At 34.0% G+C, this 7182-nt stretch overlaps 1 long non-coding RNA gene across 1 annotated transcript in view; it reads left to right on the forward strand.

Annotated features, from left to right (window-relative positions):
* Window positions 1-5344: 5344 nt before the first annotated feature.
* The window catches only part of LOC107598562 (uncharacterized), a 14714-nt gene continuing 12876 nt past the window's right edge, over window positions 5345-7182 (forward strand). The window contains exon 1 of the long non-coding RNA XR_001610574.1: window positions 5345-5696. This is a non-coding gene — a long non-coding RNA (uncharacterized lncRNA). The remainder of the gene's footprint in view (window positions 5697-7182) is intronic.

Genomic DNA, 7182 nt, shown 5'->3' on the forward strand with positions numbered 1-7182 from the left:
TGCCAAGTTCTTAACTTGTTTGTTCATTTTACAAGTGCATAAAATGGCAAAAAGTACCTTTCCAGCATTCTTGAGTCACATTTTTACAGCTTTATTTCTCTTCCCACATGTAGAGTTTTCCCCCATTCAGTGTGTTCCACAGGGAGGTGTTAAATCTATTTGAGTGTGGATGTTGGAGAGCAATGGTGTCAATGGGAGATTGTTATCATTCTCTTTGTAAGAAATTACAGAATTCCCTCAGGCTGCGGTTATGAAGGAAATCATTGTGGCTCATTTTGTGAAGCTCTAATGATTGTGAGCTGGCTGTGATCAGAGAGTGTTGTTTTTCATTATTTGCTGGTCTTTTTTAGATATACACATGATTCTCTTTAAATAGCGTAGTGCTTTGGTGGCCACTGAACTTGTGATCTATAATTCATTTTTAGTCAAGTCACTCTAATAGCAATATACACGGTAGCACTGCAGTGTTTCCCCTGCCATTATATTAGGGGGGCGGCCTGCCCCCTCCAACGTCACCCACCGCCCCCGAAGGTCAAGTTAATTTTATTTAATTTTATTTTCTCTATAGCGCCAGATCACAACAGAAGTAATTTAAAGTTACCTTTCCGATAGAACAGGTCTATACCTTGTTCTTTTATTAAACAAATTAAATAGCCTTATGTTATTTATCTTATTTACACGATGGCATGTCATTTCAGTCTCTACTTTATGGTCGCGCTCTCTGCATCACGCACAGCAGAGTTCCGCGCCGCTCCCACTCCCACTAGTATTTGTAAATATTAAGCCGCAAAACGACTATTTAAATATGAATTCTGCGTGTCTCTGTGTTAATGAACAGCGCAGACGTGTGGTTTTGTTTACTACTTGTACTGAAGGCCCTTGACCCTTGCGGTGATTTTAGCGTCTGCCATCTCACTAAATGAGGACATAAATACATGAACAACATCTCCAGAACTGATCTGAGAGTCACTTCATGAGCATTTGACCGTTTCATTTGAGTAAAACTATCCCCATATACAACATATTCACACAGAAATGTAAAGGTATTCACCGGCAACCCGTCAAAATAAAAGTTTGGTTTAACTTGAAGGCATTGCAACAGAAATATATTACTATTGTTCAGTCGAATGTATGTAATAGGCTGCTACTACTACTACTAAAATTATTAAAACCTTATTTTTAAGGTATAATCATACAATATTTCTTCAGTGTTTTAATTGTAATATTAAATTACCTTTATTTTCCAAAAAATAAAATTTGTTTAATTTTCATTACTTAAAAGATAGATTAAATTAATGTTTTATGCCTTAAAAATGTAAATACACAACACAGAATTTCTGAGCAAAAATCAAATAAATGAAACTTGTTTTTATGCTTTCAAATAATTAAACATGCTAAAACAGAATTTGGTTACAATAAAACGTAACATGTAATTCTTGTTAAACTTTTAATAAATTGATGTTAAATTGTTTAAGTTTCAGGATTTGAATTAATTAGACATGCTTTTTGATTAGTAAAATTTAATTTAACCATTAAAAAGGAGTCCAGAATTGTTTTTAAAAAAACTGAATACCCCCCCTCCCCTTTTCTTTTAAAGTTAAAAATTAACTTTTTTCTTATAAAAATGTGTGTCTGTAAATCTTGCGTCAACTCTGTTACCGTACCATACTTTGCCTTAAATTAGTGGAATTATCTCCCACAACTATATAAGATACAGGAAATTATGTCACTTTCCCTCACTGTTAAGATCTGAAGCACTGAAAAGTCTATGTGCTCTCTCTAAGAAAATATTTGAATCTAAAATTTCTTACACCAAGAGTTATTATACAAAGTGTCAAATCTGTTACCACAATATCAAAAGGAAAACAGATTTTTTCATTGATCACACTTTGTGTTATTTAAAAGTCTTTTAATCATGATTTCATTAGTGTCATGTGCTCTTAGCATTTACGCTAGCAAGTGGAGTTTTTTGGCAAATAATACAGAAAATTGTCAATTCTGTTACTGTCCAACTCTGTTACCAAGGTAGAGTAACAATGCTGACAATGCTGTAACAGAATTGCCAGTCCATCTGACCAGTTGTCAATTCTGTTACCTTACAATTCTGTTACTTAAAGGGTCAACTCTGTTTATGAACTATTTTCACAAAAACAATCAATTTGTTTAAAATTCTAATAAACATTATTGATTTATTTTTGCACCCTTATAATATTTCAACAACTTTTCTTTTTTTAACTGGATATTGTATATAATACATTTTCAGATGAAAAAATATTTGCTCCAAGTGGACGGTGCCGCAAAACGACTATTTAAATATGAATTCTGCGTGTCTCTGTGTTAATGAACAGCGCAGACGTGTGGTTTTGTTTACTACTTGTACTGAAGGCCCTTGACCCTTGCGGTGATTTTAGCGTCTGCCATCTCACTAAATGAGGACATAAATACATGAACAACATCTCCAGAACTGATCTGAGAGTCACTTCATGAGCATTTGACCGTTTCATTTGAGTAAAACTATCCCCATATACAACATATTCACACAGAAATGTAAAGGTATTCACCGGCAACCCGTCAAAATAAAAGTTTGGTTTAACTTGAAGGCATTGCAACAGAAATATATTACTATTGTTCAGTCGAATGTATGTAATAGGCTGCTACTACTACTACTAAAATTATTAAAACCTTATTTTTAAGGTATAATCATACAATATTTCTTCAGTGTTTTAGAATCTAAAATTTCTTACACCAAGAGTTATTATACAAAGTGTCAAATCTGTTACCACAATATCAAAAGGAAAACAGATTTTTTCATTGATCACACTTTGTGTTATTTAAAAGTCTTTTAATCATGATTTCATTAGTGTCATGTGCTCTTAGCATTTACGCTAGCAAGTGGAGTTTTTTGGCAAATAATACAGAAAATTGTCAATTCTGTTACTGTCCAACTCTGTTACCAAGGTAGAGTAACAATGCTGACAATGCTGTAACAGAATTGCCAGTCCATCTGACCAGTTGTCAATTCTGTTACCTTACAATTCTGTTACTTAAAGGGTCAACTCTGTTTATGAACTATTTTCACAAAAACAATCAATTTGTTTAAAATTCTAATAAACATTATTGATTTATTTTTGCACCCTTATAATATTTCAACAACTTTTCTTTTTTTAACTGGATATTGTATATAATACATTTTCAGATGAAAAATATTTGCTCCAAGTGGACGGTTCTGTAAAGACATATTATAATTTTATTTTAAAGGTATGCATAGGTGAAATATTATCTCAGTTTCAAGTGATGGAATGTAAGGACCATTTGAAATTGAGATTGAGATTAAGGACCAGGTCTAATAAAACAAGAAGGATTTTTCCTGTTATGATTTATTATTTCTACACATTGGCTAATTTGTCCGTAACAGAGTTGACAAACAATACCATAAAGACATCTGTTTTTTCATTAAAAGTTTAAAAAAAAAAAGGAAGTAACTTGTGCTTGGCAAGCACTGAATTATTAAAATTAAATGTTTTCAATAAGATACTGAAAAAAAATCTGTTAGTGAAAAGGTTTTTTTCTTAACTTTCTGCAATGCCAAATGTATCTCCAATTATAGAATCGCCCATGTACAGTTAAAAAAATTACCTTTGTATTCCTTCAGAATGAAACTAAGTCAATGTTTTACATAGATGTATGTGTATTTCAAATGCAGATGTTTTGCAAGAACCGATCAAAATGAATAAGTAAATAGCAAATAGCAGTGGCTGGGGACATCCTTAAAGGACAACATTTTAGCAATATTTAGGCTGTGTGTGGCAATGTTTTCCACTGCTAAAGCATACAGGAAGAGAATGCAGACACCCCTGAGACAAAGAGGCATTTGGTCACTGTACCCACCAAGCTGTTTCCTCCCATTCAGGGTTTACAGGAAAATGTCATTGTTCTCCAGGCAAGGCATGAAGTGATGTTGAAAAGATGGTCGCCAATTTTATTAGTGGTTGCCAAAACAGATACTATACAGACATTAACATCAATTTGCATGATTAACAGACAATAGCTTAATGCCCTCCTCCACCCTTTGCTAAAATTAAACGTGCACAACAAGGCATACTGAACATTGAAATAAGCCTGGTCTTTCCCTAGATACAGTTCTTCACCAGGATGTCAGCAACTTTCCTCAGGCCAGCTCCTTCCTCTTTCATTCTGTGTAACTGTGAATAACTGCGTGGAACATTAGAGACGTTCATGTGTTTATTGAAAGCCCTGTATGATTTCACAGCATGTCGGTGATGCTATATCATCATTACTCACATTCTTTAACCAAAACCAGTCTTGTGCGAACATTAAAGCGATAAATGACTGAAAGTGAGAAAACTGAGCTGAAAGATGGTTTCTACTGGTTTTACAGTCTGCATCTGGAGTGTGGAAGATGACTGCAAACAATGAGTTGTTGAGAATCTTGGGATGGCTTGGTAGGCCTTGGTAGGTAATTAAATGCGAAGACATATATATAGGTCTGCAGTTCATCTACAAATACATTTCCAAGATCTGCCATGGATTATTTTTGGTTCAACAGCAAAGAACAAGGGCAAACAGTGAACAAGACAGAAAATGTCATCTCCTCATGCAGCATAAGGTTTATGTCTGATGATGAAGAGAGGGAAATAGCAGGTTTTCCCTGGATGTAAGCCCCCTAACTAAACATTTGCCAGGATCTTGCTTAGATCTGCTCCACTCATGGGAGAGTTTCGCCCTCTAGTGGAACGGAACACTTTGTACTAAATGCAAAATTAAATTTTTCACGTTGCTCGTTCCCTCAAACGGTTTGCTCTCAAAACATGTCAAGTTCCACTAATGTGTCTTCTTAAAAAGATTTACTTGATTCAATTTTCAATTGAATGACCTCAAAGATACTAAAAATCTAATATCATGTGTCTGTTGAAAAAAACGGCATATGCTGGTTAGGTAGGCTATGTTTTGAAGCTGGGATGCTGGTTTGAGCTGGTCCTTTGCTGGTTTATGCTGGTCATGTGCTGGTCCTAAACTGGTCCGACCAGCTTAAAACCAGCACATGACCATCTAAGGACCAGTTTAAACCAGCATAAACCAGTAATGTACCAGCATAAACCAGCAAAGGACCAGCTCAAACCAGCATCCCAGCTTCAAAACATACCTAAGCAGCATATGCTGGTTTTTTCAACAAGGTGTAAATAAATTACAACTGAGCTGGGAGTGTTGGATATAACGGACGACATTGATACAAGATTTCATATTATTTTACGGCATGTTAACACGTATTGAACACATTGAAAATGGACAGTTGTTTTCTTTATTTTAGATTTTATTTCACTCACATTTCATATAAAACTTTGTATGTTTTGTCTCCTCTGTAGGCAACAGTTAGCATAAGTCACTCTTACAACGTACAATTCAACTCCATTCAGCCTTATTACTAAAGCACCTCTAACACACACACACACAAAACAAACAGACATAATCACATACAATCATAATGTAAGTTGGTTTTTAGTTACTGTAGTGGTCTCAAATCGGAGTACTTAAAAAGGAGGTGATATGGAAAACAAAAATATATCGGATTAAAAAGATACTTCGCGTTACAGCTCCAAGTACATTAGCATGTGCGATATTTAAGCCTCCTTTTTAAAGGCATTAGGTTTTAGACCACTGGATGGGTAGATGTTTATGTCAAATTTTTTTTTACAACAAACAAGACTGACTCTCGGTCTACCATGTTTTGGTCACTAGCAGGCCCTTTGACCACCATTTTTAAGGATACGTCAGTTTCTAGCTCAGACACTGCTACAGACGAAACTCATTTGAGTGCAGAAATGTGTGGAGGTGGCATATATTTCCACATGTTCAACATAAAAACAGAAATAAAACACACATAAACAATACATTAAGATCATTCAGTAAACTGAGACGAAGAGACATGTTAACATACAATGAGGCAAAAACCAATTAAGAAAAAAAACAGTTATAAACAGTAACAGTATAAAACAAAATCCTTCTTGTTTGATTGGTCATTTGCAAAATTGTTGCAGATTTAGATTTGAATCAAACTTAATGCTTGGAGCTTTACAATGTTAAGTCATGAGGGTGCAATCATGCTCACAAATTCATGATTAACCTCACATGCTCCATTCTAGCTAATGTAATCACATAATGAAGCATCTACTTTACTCATGAATTAAGGGTGTTGTAAGGGTGAGTAAACTTGAAGCAGAGAGATAACAGCAACATTTGCATTTACAACCATGTGTGGATTTTTAACATTTCTTTTTTCTCTCTCTACATATATTCTAAATACAGTGTTAATATTAATATGTAAAAACTAAAATAAGAGCACCTTTTGAAATATGATGACCCCATACTGCACTCAGAAACATAGGTTCATCTCACAAATCAGCATCAATCTTTCTGGCACACGTACAAATACTCATACACACTGCAAAATGACAATTTTTTTATGGGTTTCTTACATTTAAATAATTTAGCAACATCACAGAACTCATACTATTTGAAGACACCATTTTGTTTCATGTAACCATTCAAATTATTACTTTGTCTTTAACATTAAACAGAAGTGAACTTACGCATCTTACGTAAAATTTTCACCAACATTATTCATATTCTAAAACAAGAGGGATGAGAGAGGAATGGACTATAAAAATGCAACAGGGAAGAACAGTAAGGATAACGAAGCGAGATAGATGGTCTTCACAGGGTTTAAATGCAGGTTTGGACATTAAAAATTGGGTGCACTGTTGACGAAATTAAAATCAGCCTAACTTGTAATGTTACTTAAATACAATGACTGGTTAAAACTGTGGGTTTAAATGTTGAACTTATATGGGTCACAATCTCACAAAATGTGTTATTACATTTTTAAAATATAAAGTCAATTCTTGCATTGTGTCATTGTAAATTAACCACATTTTCACCCAAAATTCTTATTACAGTAAAAAAAAAAAAAAGTAATTACAAAATAAGTTTTTTTTGCCTTTTTTTCTCTTTTGAGATGTGAACTGGACGTGTTTTCATGAGATTCACCCATACAATCTCTTCTGTGATCTTTAAAGGCTTGATGTGCAATAAATGTGTATGATCTCATTCACTCCTGAAAAATTAAAACACCCCAAAAAAAAAAAAAAAAAAAAAAAACAAAAA

Source organism: Sinocyclocheilus grahami, unplaced genomic scaffold (genome assembly GCF_001515645.1).
Source record: "Sinocyclocheilus grahami isolate Dianchi unplaced genomic scaffold, SAMN03320097.WGS_v1.1 scaffold13.1, whole genome shotgun sequence".
Lineage (NCBI taxonomy): Eukaryota > Metazoa > Chordata > Actinopteri > Cypriniformes > Cyprinidae > Sinocyclocheilus > Sinocyclocheilus grahami.